Source organism: Oncorhynchus masou, chromosome 29, assembly GCF_036934945.1.
Source record: "Oncorhynchus masou masou isolate Uvic2021 chromosome 29, UVic_Omas_1.1, whole genome shotgun sequence".
Taxonomy (NCBI): Eukaryota; Metazoa; Chordata; class Actinopteri; order Salmoniformes; family Salmonidae; genus Oncorhynchus; species Oncorhynchus masou.
Genome location: NC_088240.1, coordinates 85,254,776 through 85,270,533, shown reverse-complemented (window position 1 = coordinate 85,270,533; position 15,758 = coordinate 85,254,776). Strand labels below are relative to the sequence as shown.

Sequence of the window (15,758 nt, the reverse complement as noted above, 5' to 3'; positions counted from 1 at the left end):
ATCTTGGAGTTCAGGTTGTTTTTACAGTCAGTATGTTACGTTGACCCCTGAGTTCAGGTTGTTTTTACAGTCAGTATGTTACGTTGACCCCTGAGTTCAGGTTGTTTTAATGGTCAGTATGTTACATGGACCTTGGAGTTCAGGTTGTTTTTACAGTCAGTATGTTACGTTGACCCCTGAGTTCAGGTTGTTTTAATGGTCAGTATGTTACATGGACCTTGGAGTTCAGGTTGTTTTTACAGTCAGTATGTTACGTTGACCCCTGAGTTCAGGTTGTTTTTACAGTCAGTATGTACGTTGACCCCTGAGTTCAGGTTGTTTTTATGGTCAGTATGTTACATGGACCTTGGAGTTCAGGTTGTTTTTACAGTCAGTATGTTACGTTGACCCCTGAGTTCAGGTTGTTTTAATGGTCAGTATGTTACATGGACCTTGGAGTTCAGGTTGTTTTTACAGTCAGTATGTTAAGTTGACCCCTGAGTTCAGGTTGTTTTAATGGTCAGTATGTTACATGGACCTTGGAGTTCAGGTTGTTTTTACAGTCAGTATGTTACGTTGACCCCTGAGTTCAGATTGTCTTTACAGTCAGTATGTTACGTTGACCCCTGAGTTCAGGTTGTTTTTACAGTCAGTATGTTACGTTGACCCCTGAGTTCAGGTTGTTTTTATGGTCAGTATGTTACATGGACCTTGGAGTTCAGGTTGTTTTTACAGTCAGTATGTTATGTTGACCCCTGAGTTCAGGTTGTTTTTACAGTCAGTATGTTACATGGACCTTGGAGTTCAGGTTGTTTTTACAGTCAGTATGTTACGTTGACCCCTGAGTTCAGGTTGTTTTTACAGTCAGTATGTTACGTTGACCCCTGAGTTCAGGTTGTTTTTATGGTCAGTATGTTACATGGACCTTGGAGTTCAGGTTGTTTTTACAGTCAGTATGTTTCGTTGACCCCTGAGTTCAGGTTGTTTTTACAGTCAGTATGTTACGTTGACCCCTGAGTTCAGGTTGTTTTTACAGTCAGTATGTTACGTTGACCCCTGAGTTCAGGTTGTTTTTACAGTCAGTATGTTACGTTGACCCCTGAGTTCAGGTTGTTTTTACAGTCAGTATGTTACGTTGACCCCTGAGTTCAGGTTGTTTTTACAGTCAGTATGTTACGTTGACCCCTGAGTTCAGGTTGTTTTTACAGTCAGTATGTTACGTTGACCCCTGAGTTCAGGTTGTTTTTACAGTCAGTATGTTACGTTGACCCCTGAGTTCAGGTTGTTTTTATGGTCAGTATGTTACATGGACCTTGGAGTTCAGGTTGTTTTTACAGTCAGTATGTTATGCTGACCCCTGAGTTCAGGTTTTGTTTAGGAATGGGTTCGTTCGGGGCAGTGGTAGAGCAGGTTGAGAGCTTCAAGTTCCTTGGTGTCCATTTCACCAACAAACTATCATGGTCCAAACACACAGCCGTGAAGAGGGAACGACAAAGTCTATTTCCCCTCAGGAGACTGAAAAGACTTGGCATGAGACCTCAGATACTCAAAACGTTTTACAGCTGCACCATCGAGAGCATCCTGACTGGTTGCATCACTGCCTGGTATGGCAACTGCTCGGCCTCCGACCGTAAGCCACTACAGAGGGTAGTGCGTATGGCCCAGTACATCACTGGGGCCAAGCTTCCTGCCATCCAGGACCTCTATACCAGGCGGTGTCAGAGGAATGCCCTAAAAATTGTCATAGACTCCAGACACCCTAGTCATAGACTGTTCTCTCTGCTACCGCACGGCAAGCGGTACTGGAGCGCCAAGTCTAGGTCCAAGAGGCTTCTAAACAGCTTCTACCCACAAGCCACAAGACTCCTGAACAGCTAATCCAGGGCTGCCCAACCCTCTTCTTGGAGATCTACTGTCCTGTAGGTTTTCAGTCCAACCCTTATGTAGCATATCTGATTTAGCTTGTTAAGGTCTTCTTGAGTAGCTAATTAGTAGAGTATGGTGTGTTAAATTAGGGTTGGATGTAAAACCCACAGGATGGTAGATCTCCGGGAAGAGGGTTGGGCAGCCCTGAGCTAATCAAATGACTACCCAGACTACTTGCATTGCCCCCCCTTCTTTAACTCTCTGTTTATTATCTATGCATAGTCACTTTAATTGACTCTGTACCGGTACCCCCTGTATATAGCCTCGCTATTGTTATTTTATTGCTGCTCTTTAATTACTTGTTGCTTTTATTTTTTATTAATCTATATTTTACTTAACACTTATTTTTCTTAAAGCTGCATTGCTGATTAAGGGCTTGTAAGTAAGCATTTTCATATAAGGTCAGGGTAGCCTAGTGTTTAGAGCGTTGGACTAGTAACCGAAAGGTTTCAAGTTCGAATCCCTGAGCTGACAAGGTACAAATCTGTCGTTCTGCCCCTGAACAGGCAGTTAACCCACTGTTCCTAGGCAGTCATTGAAACTAAGAATTTGTTCTTAACTGACTTGACAAGTGAAATAAAGGTTAAAAAACATCACCTGTTGTATTCTGCGCATGTGATGAAATTTCAGAACTAAAATATTGCATCAGATACTCATTTTATGTTATGTAGTCTGTCCACACGAGATTAGGAGTGGGACTTTGTCTTGTTTAGATTTAGCAACAGTGGTGGAACTGTGAACCCAGACAGCAGAGCAGGGAGGAGCTATGGGAGGACGGCCTCATTGTATTGGCTGGAATGTAGTAAAATGGAACGGAGTCAAACACAGTTTCCATATGCTTGATGTGTTTGATACCGTTCCAATTATCCCATTCCAGCCATTACAATGAGCCCGTCCTCCTATAGATCCTCATACCAGCCTCCTCTGCCAGACAGAACAAACAGTAAATGTCCCTGACATCTGATCTGTACTACCATGAAAGGCAGAGGAGAGAAAACAGATTATATAAAGATGGGAAGTATCCTGAGCATCACTGAAACATCAACAGGCAGAGAGAGACAGACTTACTGTACAGAGACACAGGGAGAGTCATTATAGTGAGTGAGACAGACTTACTGTACAGAGACACAGGGAGAGTCATTATAGTGAGTGAGACAGACTTACTGTACAGAGACACAGGGAGAGTCATTATAGTGAGTGAGACAGACTTACTGTACAGAGACACAGGGAGAGTCATTATAGTGAGTGAGACAGACTTACTGTACAGAGACACAGGGAGAGTCATTATAGTGAGTGAGACAGACTTACTGTACAGAGACACAGGGAGAGTCATTATAGTGAGTGAGACAGACTTACTGTACAGAGACACAGGGAGAGTCATTATAGTGAGTGAGACAGACTTACTGTACAGAGACACAGGGAGAGTCATTATAGTGAGTGAGACAGACTTACTGTACAGAGACACAGGGAGAGTCATTATAGTGAGTGAGACAGACTTACTGTACAGAGACACAGGGAGAGTCATTATAGTGAGTGAGACAGACTTACTGTACAGAGACACAGGGAGAGTCATTATAGTGAGTGAGACAGACTTACTGTACAGAGACACAGGGAGAGTCATTATAGTGAGTGAGACAGACTTACTGTACAGAGACACAGGGAGAGTCATTATAGTGAGTGAGACAGACTTACTGTACAGAGACACAGGGAGAGTCATTATAGTGAGTGAGACAGACTTACTGTACAGAGACACAGGGAGAGTCATTATAGTGAGTGAGACAGACTTACTGTACAGAGACACAGGGAGAGTCATTATAGTGAGTGAGACAGACTTACTGTACAGAGACACAGGGAGAGTCATTATAGTGAGTGAGACAGACTTACTGTACAGAGACACAGGGAGAGTCATTATAGTGAGTGAGACAGACTTACTGTACAGAGACACAGGGAGAGTCATTATAGTGAGTGAGACAGACTTACTGTACAGAGACACAGGGAGAGTCATTATAGTGAGTGAGACAGACTTACTGTACAGAGACACAGGGAGAGTCATTATAGTGAGTGAGACAGACTTACTGTACAGAGACACAGGGAGAGTCATTATAGTGAGTGAGACAGACTTACTGTACAGAGACACAGGGAGAGTCATTATAGTGAGTGAGACAGACTTACTGTACAGAGACACAGGGAGAGTCATTATAGTGAGTGAGACAGACTTACTGTACAGAGACACAGGGAGAGTCATTATAGTGAGTGAGACAGACTTACTGTACAGAGACACAGGGAGAGTCATTATAGTGAGTGAGACAGACTTACTGTACAGAGACACAGGGAGAGTCATTATAGTGAGTGAGACAGACTTACTGTACAGAGACACAGGGAGAGTCATTATAGTGAGTGAGACAGACTTACTGTACAGAGACACAGGGAGAGTCATTAGAGTGAGTGAGACAGACTTACTGTACAGAGACACAGGGAGAGTCATTATAGTGAGTGAGACATATTGAGATATGATGCTGGCTGTGTGTGTCACTGTTGTCCTGGGCCTTCTCTCAGTGAGTGGCTCCCAGGCGGCCCCTTTAACCTGTGATGATCTCCTGAGACCACTGGAGCTGAGCAGTGTCAATCAGGTACTATGTACTGAACTGTACTGTCTGTCTGTCCATGCACCTGTCATCTGTCTGTCCGTCATCTGTCTGTCCGTGTATCTGTCTGTCCGTGTATCTGTCTGTCCGTCATCTGTCTGTCCGTCATCTGTCTGTCCGTCATCTGTCTGTCCGTGTATCTGTCTGTCCGTGTATCTGTCTGTCCGTCATCTGTCCGTCCGTCTGTCTGTCATCTGTCTGTCCGTCATCTGTCTGTCCGTGTATCTGTCTGTCCGTCATCTGTCTGTCCGTACGTCTGTCTGTCTGTCATCTGTCTGTCCGTCATCTGTCTGTCCGTGTATCTGTCTGTCCGTCATCTGCCTGTCTGTGTATCTGTCATCTGTCTGTCCGTCTATCTGTCTGTCTGTCATCTGTCCGTCCGTCTGTCTGTCATCTGTCTGTCCGTACGTCTGTCTGTCTGTCATCTGTCTGTCCGTCATCTGTCTGTCCGTGTATCTGTCTGTCCGTCATCTGCCTGTCTGTGTATCTGTCATCTGTCTGTCCGTGTATCTGTCTGTCTGTCATCTGTCCGTCCGTCTGTCTGTCATCTGTCTGTCCATACGTCCGTCTGTCTGTCCGTCTTCTGTCTGTCCACCCATGGTTAGGGAGACAGGGTTGTTTGTGTCAGCTGACCCAGATTGTCTATCTGCCTTTCCATCTTGCAGACTCTGGGGAAGTGGATGTATATTGCTGAGAGTTCGGATGGTCCTTTCTGGGAACAAATACTGTATACCTTATTACACAGTGCCTGGATAGAGATCTCTGTGCCGGTCGGTACCCAGAACAACATTCTTGACATCTCCCATTTCTTTGGCATCGGTATTCCACATCTAAATGCTTTTCGATTCAAATGCTACAGGATCAACTCTAACTTTACTCTGCATGACAATAAAACATGGACCTCAGTGACCCCCAGCCCTGTTACTGAGGTTCTCCTGCCAACGTGCTCAGACTGCCTCCTGGCCCTGGAGAGATGGGATGAGGATGGGAAGACCTTCACCTCTCTAACACTCTACAGTAGGAGACGGGAGCTCACTGCTACTGAACTGGACTTCTATAAGAAACAGGTGGATTGTCTCAGTCTGCCACCAGCGACATTCATGGATCCACAGAAAGATCTCTGTCGCGACACAACTCCACTCTTAGAAGATACAATTGAGAAGGAAGTTGAGAATGCAGTTGAACTTATTTCAGAGATTCCAAGAATACTCACATATACATTTACACGTTTAATGTATTATGTTTTTTAGCCATTTTCAATGTTTGAAATGAGTAGTTGAGTAGTTGCCTCCTCCTCTCTGATTGGTTTGCTGCCCACCATGTATTCTACAGTAACCCAGGGTTACAGTACCTAACCCAGCAAGCCTGTAAACAGTCCCTGATGCCTTGATGTGGGACCAAACTCCACTCTGCTAATGTTGCTCTACATTCAACACAATAAATCCAGATTAAGACAAATGTGATTTACATTGTTTTGTTTGTCCCAATAACCAGCTACAATCGGGAGCATTTAAAAAGAAAAGGAAATAAAAGATTGGGTGATAGTCTACTTCAGGGTTTCTCAAACTGGGTCCCGAGGCCCCCAAGGGAACGTTCAGTCCCCAGGACCAAGTTAGGGACCCTGTTCTACTGACATCACTTACAGTAGCCTACTCAACGTCTCTTATCGACAGCAGGACAGTCAGTCGTAAAACATCAACCACTCAACGTGTTTAGGTCATTGGTTCTTTTATTTGGCAGTTTAAATGTTCCCTTGTCTTTAGCACAGAAAATAGTGAGATGGTACATGTCATGTTGACAGAACCCCAAAGCTTTCTTCAGCGAAGCTTGAGACACATGGAGGGAGAACACTTGTACTGCAGTAGTCAGCATGTGGAGGATGCAGGCAGATCGTTGTGACATATTTAAACAGGGTCATTGTAGTGTGCTGAATGTGGAGCATCCATTCTCTATGTATGGAACTACCAGAGAGAGGACGCTGATGATATGACACCTCACTTGAAACACACACACACACACACACACACACACACACACACACACACACACACACACACACACACACACACACACACATAGACTTAGAGTGAACATGTCTGTCAAGATAAAGGAAAGGGGGCTTTAGAACATTCTACTGGCCAGGATGTCATGTATGGTGGCTCTATGATGTCATCATAACATTCAAGTCTCCAGATTCAGTGGACATATCAGACTAGAGTAAGCTAAAGTTAATCACCTGGCCTGCATCCCAAATGGAACACTATACCCTTTTTTTCTGCACTAGTCTGGTCAACAGCAGTGCACTTTATAGGGAACAGGCTGCCATATATAGTCAGGGGTCAGTCTGGAGGAAGTGATAAACAGCTGCTCCCTCTGGAGACACATTGTTAAAGAGGACCAATCACCTCTCTTGTTCCAGCTTCCTCAAGATCATTTGAGGACATGTGGACATTTTAAGCCGAGAGATTGGCAGATTTTTTTATGTGAGTTCACAGCGTGTGTGTGTAATTGTGTTTGTGTGTGTGTGTGTGTGCGTGCGCGCGCGTGCGTGCGTGTGTGTGTGTGTGTGTGTGCGTGCGTGCGTGCGTGCGTGTGCGTGTGTGTGTGTGTGTGTGTGTGTGTGTGTGTGTGTGTGTGTGTGTGTGTGTGTGTGTGTGTGTGTGTGTGTGTGTGTGTGTGTGTGTGTGTGTGTGAGGTGATAAAATGGGATGCGCTGTCAGGATTCTGAGTTCACGACCTGTTAACATTCTTCACAAAGACACAGAAACTGACATCATTAGAAAACAATGCAAACGTCAGCTAACAACCAACTCACAACACCAAAAAAGACTTTCACAAAAAAATTATTGTAGATTCAAATTTCAAGAACCAATAAATAATTAGATAACAAAAGAAGCATTTGAAATTGTACAACACAGTGCATTTGATACACTTGTTTGCGCTCAATCAGCCTAGCCTACCCATCAAGATAGATACAAAAATGAAGTATTTACAAAATAATACCCATGTTTTCATGTTGTTGATTTTTTTCCCCTTCGGAAAAAATAAATCATTAATTATCTAATGGAAAATACTGTTAATACTGATTGTGTGTGTGTGTGTGTGTGTGTGTGTGTGTGTGTGTGTGTGTGTGTGTGTGTGTGTGTGTGTGTGTGTGTGTGTGTGTGTGTGTGTGTGTGTGTGTGTGTGTGTGTGTGTGTGTGTATGGATGGGTCAGGGTGGGTGGTGTAGTATGTTGGTAGTGAAGTCCTCCACCCTCCAGGACTCCAGGGCTTGGTGTCTGCTGTGGAGTTTCCAGGGGTGAGGCTGGGTGGAGGGACGTGATTGGTGGACGTTGGGGAGAGGTGGGGCTCACGCTGTCAGCTCTTCCCTCAGCTCTTTGTTCCTGCGCACCATGGCTGCGTGTCTCTCCTGAAACACAGGACACAGACACCACAGATAGAGAGGAGGAAGTTAACATCCACACTGGACAGGAAGTCAGAGCTATAGCCTACACAGGCAGGATGTACCCCTAGTGGTCTCTTAGAATGAAGTCTATTTTAATTCCAGTTCTATCATTCTAACTCTAGATCACACCTTCTCCTGCAGGCGTTCCATCATTTTTAATGTTTTTTTTATTTTTTATTTTTTCACCTTTATTTAACCAGGTAGTCAAGTTGAGAACAAGTTCTCATTTACAATTGCGACCTGGCCAAGATAAAGCAAAGCAGTTCGACACATACAACGACACAGAGTTACACATGGAGTAAAGCAAACATACAGTCAATAATACAGTATAAACAAGTCTATATACGATGTGAGCAAATGAGGTGAGATAAGGGAGGTAAAGGCAAAAAAAGGCCATGGTGGCAAAGTAAATACAATATAGCAAGTAAAACACTGGAATGGTAGATTTGCAGTGGAAGAATGTGCAAAGTAGAGATAGAAACAATGGGGTGCAAAGGAGCAAAATAAATAAATACAGTAGGGGAAGAGGTAGCTGTTTGGGCTAAATTATAGATGGGCTATGTACAGGTGCAGTAATCTGTGAGCTGCTCTGATAGCTGGTGCTTAAAGCTTGTGAGGGAGATAAGTGTTTCCAGTTTCAGAGACTTTTGGCAGCAGAGAACTGGAAGGAGAGGCCGCCAAAGATAGAATTGGTTTTGGGGGTGACCAGAGAGATATACCTGCTGAGTGAGTGCTACAGGTCAGTGCTGCTATGGTGACCAGCGAGCTGAGATAAGGAGGGACTTTATCTAGCAGGGTCTTGTAGATGACCTGGAGCCAGTGGGTTTGGCGACGAGTATGGAGCGAGGGCCAGCCAACGAGAGCGTACAGGTCGCAGTGGTGGGTAGTATATGGGGCTTTGGTGACAAAACGGAGGGCACTGTATCCAATTTATTGAGTAGGGTATTGGAGGCTATTTTGTTATTGACATCGCCTGAAGTCGAGGATCTGTATGATGGTCAATTGGGCCTGGCGGTTCTCCTTGATCTGCTCCATCTTACATTAATCTGCTCCATCTTACATTACTATTACATAACTACCCTGCTACACCATTACTACTACCACAGAAATACTACTACTACTGCAGTACTATTACTGCAGGACTACTGGCCTGGCCAGTCTTCTCTCACCTTTCCTGCAGTCATTCCATCATGGCTGCCAGGTGGGCCTCCCAGTTCTCCTTGATCTTCATGGTGTCTCAGTCTGCCACCAGCGACATTCATGGATCCATCTTAACAGAAGTAAGTAGTGTTTACCACTATGGTCTCATGCCCTCTGGGTGTTTTTTTATTTTATGTTTTTACCTTTATATAACCAGGCAAGTCAGCTAAGAACAATTTCTTATTTTCAATGACGTCCTAGGAACAGTTAACTGCCTGTTCAGAGGCAGAACGACAGATTTGTACCTTGTCAGGTCAGGGGTTTGAACTTGCAACCTTCTGGTTACTAGTCCAACACTCTAACCACTAGTCTACCCTGCCGCCCCTGTGTTCAGACTGATAATCTAGCCACATACCCAGCAAGTACACTTGTTACAGGCCCTATTATTGTCTCTTTTACAGTCAGTATATTATGTTGACCCCTGAGTTCAGGTTGTTTTAATGGTCAGTATGTTACATGGACCTTGGAGTTCAGGTTGTTTTTACAGTCAGTATGTTACATGGACCTTGGAGTTCAGGTTGTTTTTACAGTCAGTATGTTACGTTGACCCCTGAGTTCAGGTTGTTTTTATGGTCAGTATGTTACATGGACCTTGGAGTTCAGGTTGTTTTTACAGTCAGTATGTTACGTTGACCCCTGAGTTCAGGTTGTTTTTACAGTCAGTATGTTACGTTGACCCCTGAGTTCAGGTTGTTTTTATGGTCAGTATGTTACATGGATCTTGGAGTTCAGGTTGTTTTACAGTCAGTATGTTACGTTGACCCCTGAGTTCAGGTTGTTTTTATGGTCAGTATGTTACATGGACCTTGGAGTTCAGGTTGTTTTTACAGTCAGTATGTTACGTTGACCCCTGAGTTCAGGTTGTTTTTATGGTCAGTATGTTACATGGACCTTGGAGTTCAGGTTGTTTTTACAGTCAGTATGTTACGTTGACCCCTGAGTTCAGGTTGTTTTTATGGTCAGTATGTTACATGGACCTTGGAGTTCAGGTTGTTTTTACAGTCAGTATGTTACGTTGACCCCTGAGTTCAGGTTGTTTTTACAGTCAGTATGTTACGTTGACCCCTGAGTTCAGGTTGTTTTTATGGTCAGTATGTTACATGGACCTTGGAGTTCAGGTTGTTTTTACAGTCAGTATGTTATGCTGACCCCTGAGTTCAGGTTTTGTTTAGGAATGGGTTCGTTCGGGGCAGTGGTAGAGCAGGTTGAGAGCTTCAAGTTCCTTGGTGTCCATCTCACCAACAAACTATCATGGTCCAAACACACAGCCGTGAAGAGGGAACGACAAAGTCTATTTCCCCTCAGGAGGCTGAAAAGACTTGGCATGAGACCTCAGATACTCAAAACGTTTTACAGCTGCACCATCGAGAGCATCCTGACTGGTTGCATCACTGCCTGGTATGGCAACTGCTCGGCCTCCGACCGTAAGCCACTACAGAGGGTAGTGCGTATGGCCCAGTACATCACTGGGGCCAAGCTTCCTGCCATCCAGGACCTCTATACCAGGCGGTGTCAGAGGAATGCCCTAAAAATTGTCATAGACTCCAGACACCCTAGTCATAGACTGTTCTCTCTGCTACTGCACGGCAAGCGGTACTGGAGCGCCAAGTCTAGGTCCAAGAGGCTTCTAAACAGCTTCTACCCACAAGCCACAAGACTCCTGAACAGCTAATCCAGGGCTGCCCAACCCTCTTCTTGGAGATCTACTGTCCTGTAGGTTTTCAGTCCAACCCTTATGTAGCATATCTGATTTAGCTTGTTAAGGTCTTCTTGAGTAGCTAATTAGTAGAGTATGGTGTGTTAAATTAGGGTTGGATGTAAAACCCACAGGATGGTAGATCTCCGGGAAGAGGGTTGGGCAGCCCTGAGCTAATCAAATGACTACCCAGACTACTTGCATTGCCCCCCCTTCTTTAACTCTCTGTTTATTATCTATGCATAGTCACTTTAATTGACTCTGACCGGTACCCCCTGTATATAGCCTCGCTATTGTTATTTTATTGCTGCTCTTTAATTACTTGTTACTTTTATTTTTTATTAATCTATATTTTACTTAACACTTATTTTTCTTAAAGCTGCATTGCTGATTAAGGGCTTGTAAGTAAGCATTTTCATATAAGGTCAGGGTAGCCTAGTGTTTAGAGCGTTGGACTAGTAACCGAAAGGTTTCAAGTTCGAATCCCTGAGCTGACAAGGTACAAATCTGTCGTTCTGCCCTGAACAGGCAGTTAACCCACTGTTCCTAGGCCGTCATTGAAACTAAGAATTTGTTCTTAACTGACTTGACAAGTGAAATAAAGGTTAAAAAAACACCTGTTGTATTCTGCGCATGTGATGAAATTTCAGAACCAAAATATTGCATCAGATACTCATTTTATGTTATGTAGTCTGTCCACACGAGATTAGGAGTGGGACTTTGTCTTGTTTAGATTTAGCAACAGTGGTGGAACTGTGAACCCAGACAGCAGAGCAGGGAGGAGCTATAGGAGGACGGCCTCATTGTATTGGCTGGAATGTAGTAAAATGGAACGGAGTCAAACACAGTTTCCATATGCTTGATGTGTTTGATACCGTTCCAATTATCCCATTCCAGCCATTACAATGAGCCCGTCCTCCTATAGATCCTCATACCAGCCTCCTCTGCCAGACAGAACAAACAGTAAATGTCCCTGACATCTGATCTGTACTACCATGAAAGGCAGAGGAGAGAAAACAGATTATATAAAGATGGGAAGTATCCTGAGCATCACTGAAACATCAACAGGCAGAGTGAGACAGACTTACTGTACAGAGACACAGGGAGAGTCATTATAGTGAGTGAGACAGACTTACTGTACAGAGACACAGGGAGAGTCATTATAGTGAGTGAGACAGACTTACTGTACAGAGACACAGGGAGAGTCATTATAGTGAGTGAGACAGACTTACTGTACAGAGACACAGGGAGAGTCATTATAGTGAGTGAGACAGACTTACTGTACAGAGACACAGGGAGAGTCATTATAGTGAGTGAGACAGACTTACTGTACAGAGACACAGGGAGAGTCATTATAGTGAGTGAGACAGACTTACTGTACAGAGACACAGGGAGAGTCATTATAGTGAGTGAGACAGACTTACTGTACAGAGACACAGGGAGAGTCATTATAGTGAGTGAGACAGACTTACTGTACAGAGACACAGGGAGAGTCATTATAGTGAGTGAGACAGACTTACTGTACAGAGACACAGGGAGAGTCATTATAGTGAGTGAGACAGACTTACTGTACAGAGACACAGGGAGAGTCATTATAGTGAGTGAGACAGACTTACTGTACAGAGACACAGGGAGAGTCATTATAGTGAGTGAGACAGACTTACTGTACAGAGACACAGGGAGAGTCATTATAGTGAGTGAGACAGACTTACTGTACAGAGACACAGGGAGAGTCATTATAGTGAGTGAGACAGACTTACTGTACAGAGACACAGGGAGAGTCATTATAGTGAGTGAGACAGACTTACTGTACAGAGACACAGGGAGAGTCATTATAGTGAGTGAGACAGACTTACTGTACAGAGACACAGGGAGAGTCATTATAGTGAATGAGACATATTGAGATATGATGCTGGCTGTGTGTGTCACTGTTGTCCTGGGCCTTCTCTCAGTGAGTGGCTCCCAGGCGGCCCCTTTAATCTGTGATGATCTCCTGAGACCACTGGAGCTGAGCAGTGTCAATCAGGTACTATCTACTGAACTGTACTGTCTGTCTGTCCATGCACCTGTCTGTCTGTCTGTCCGTCATCTGTCTGTCCGTCATCTGTCTGTCCGTGTATCTGTCTGTCCGTGTATCTGTCTGTCCGTCATCTGTCTGTCCGTCATCTGTCTGTCCGTGTATCTGTCTGTCCGTGTATCTGTCTGTCCGTCATCTGTCCGTCCGTCTGTCTGTCATCTGTCTGTCCGTCATCTGTCTGTCCGTGTATCTGTCTGTCCGTCATCTGTCTGTCCGTCATCTGTCTGTCCGTGTATCTGTCTGTCCGTGTATCTGTCTGTCCGTCATCTGTCTGTCCGTACGTCTGTCTGTCTGTCATCTGTCTGTCCGTCATCTGTCTGTCCACCCATGGTTAGGGAGACAGGGTTGTTTGTGTCAGCTGACCCAGATTGTCTATCTGCCTTTCCATCTTGCAGACTCTGGGGAAGTGGATGTATATTGCTGAGAGTTCGGATGGTCCTTTCTGGGAACAAATACTGTATACCTTATTACACAGTGCCTGGATAGAGATCTCTGTGCCGGTCGGTACCCAGAACAACATTCTTGACATCGCCCATTTCTTTGGCATCGGTATTCCACATCTAAATGCTTTTCGATTCAGATGCTACAGGATCAACTCTAACTTTACTCTGCATGACAATAAAACATGGACCTCAGTGACCCCCAGCCCTGTTACTGAGGTTCTCCTGCCAACGTGCTCAGACTGCCTCCTGGCCCTGGAGAGATGGGATGAGGATGGGAAGACCTTCACCTCTCTAACACTCTACAGTAGGAGACGGGAGCTCACTGCTACTGAACTGGACTTCTATAAGAAACAGGTGGATTGTCTCAGTCTGCCACCAGCGACATTCATGGATCCACAGAAAGATCTCTGTCGCGACACAACTCCACTCTTAGAAGATACAATTGAGAAGGAAGTTGAGAATGCAGTTGAACTTATTTCAGAGATTCCAAGAATACTCAGATATACATTTACACGTTTAATGGATTTAGTTTTTTTAGCCATTTCAAATGTTTTTGTGTTTGATGAGTAGTTGCCTCCTCCTCTCTGATTGGTTTGCTGCCCACCATGTATTCTACAGTAACCCAGGGTTACAGTACCTAACCCAGCAAGCCTGTAAACAGTCCCTGATGCCTTGATGTGGGACCAAACTCCACTCTGCTAATGTTGCTCTACATTCAACACAATAAATACAGATTAAGACAAATGTGATTTACATTGTTTTGTTTGTCCCAATAACCAGCTACAATCGGGAGCGTTTAAAAAGAAAAGGAAATAAAAGAATGGGTGATAGTCTACTTCCGGGTTTCTCAAACTGGGTCCCGAGGCCCCCAAGGGAACGTTCAGTCCCCAGGACCGAGTTAGGGACCCTGTTCTACTGACATCACTTACAGTAGCCTACTCAACGTCTCTTATCGACAGCAGGACAGTCAGTCGTAAAACATCAACCACTCAACATGTTTAGGTCATTGGTTCTTTTATTTGGCAGTTTAAATGTTCCCTTGTCTTTAGCACAGAAAATAATGAGATGGTACATGTCATGTTGACAGAACCCCAAAGCTTTATTCAGCGAAGCTTGAGACACATGGAGGGAGAACACTTGTACTGCAGTAGTCAGCATGTGGAGGATGCAGGCAGATCGTTGTGACATATTTAAACAGGGTCATTGTAGTGTGCTGAATGTGGAGCATCCATTCTCTATGTATGGAACTACCAGAGAGAGGACGCTGATGATATGACACCTCACTTGAAACACACACACACACACACACACACACACACACATAGACTTAGAGTGAACATGTCTGTCAAGATAAAGGAAAGGGGGCTTTAGAACATTCTACTGGCCAGGATGTCATGTATGGTGGCACTATGATGTCATCATAACATTCAAGTCTCCAGATTCAGTGGACATATCAGACTAGAGTAAGCTAAAGTTAATCACCTGGCCTGCATCCCAAATGGAACACTATACCCTTTTTCTGCACTACTCTGGTCAACAGCAGTGCACTTTATAGGGAACAGGCTGCCATATATAGTCAGGGGTCAGTCTGGAGGAAGTGATAAACAGCTGCTCCCCCTGGAGACACATTGTTAAAGAGGACCAATCACCTCTCTTGTTCCAGCTTCCTCAAGATCATTTGAGGACATGTGGACATTTTAAGCCGAGTGATTGGCAGATTTTTAATGTGAGTTCACAGCGTGTGTGTGTAATGTGTGTGTGTGTGTGTGTGTGTGTGTGTGTGTGTGTGTGTGTGTGTGTGTGTGTGTGTGTGTGTGTGTGCGTGTGTGTGTGTGTGAGGTGATAAAATAGGATGCGCTGTCAGGAGTCTGAGTTCACGACCTGTTAACATTCTTCACAAAGACACAGAAACTGACATCATTAGAAAACAATGCAAACGTCAGCTAACAACCAACTCACAACACCAAAAAAGACTTTCACAAAAAAATTATTGTAGATTCAAATTTCAAGAACCAATAAATAATTAGATAACAAAAGAAACATTTGAAATTGTACAACACAGTGCATTTGATACACTTGTTTGCGCTCAATCAGCCTAGCCTACCCATCAAGATAGATACAAAAATGAAGTATTTACAAAATAATACCCATGTTTTCATGTTGTTGATTTTTTTCCCCTTCGGAAAAAATAAATCATTAATTATCTAATGGAAAATACTGTTAATACTGATTGTGTGTGTGTGTGTGTGTGTGTGTGTGTGTGTGTGTGTGTGTGTGTGTGTGTGTGTGTGTGTGTGTGTGTGTGTGTGTGTGTGTGTGTGTGTGTGTGTGTGTGTGTGGTATGG

The 15,758-nt window shown here is 44.2% G+C and overlaps 1 long non-coding RNA gene across 1 annotated transcript; it reads left to right on the top strand.

The window, feature by feature from the left end:
- The first annotated feature begins 4,208 nt into the window (after positions 1–4,208).
- LOC135520858 (uncharacterized) lies at positions 4,209–6,008 on the top strand. Its single transcript, XR_010452451.1, has 2 exons — positions 4,209–4,535; positions 5,216–6,008. It is a non-coding gene; the product is annotated as an uncharacterized LOC135520858 (long non-coding RNA).
- Positions 6,009–15,758: the final 9,750 nt, after the last annotated feature.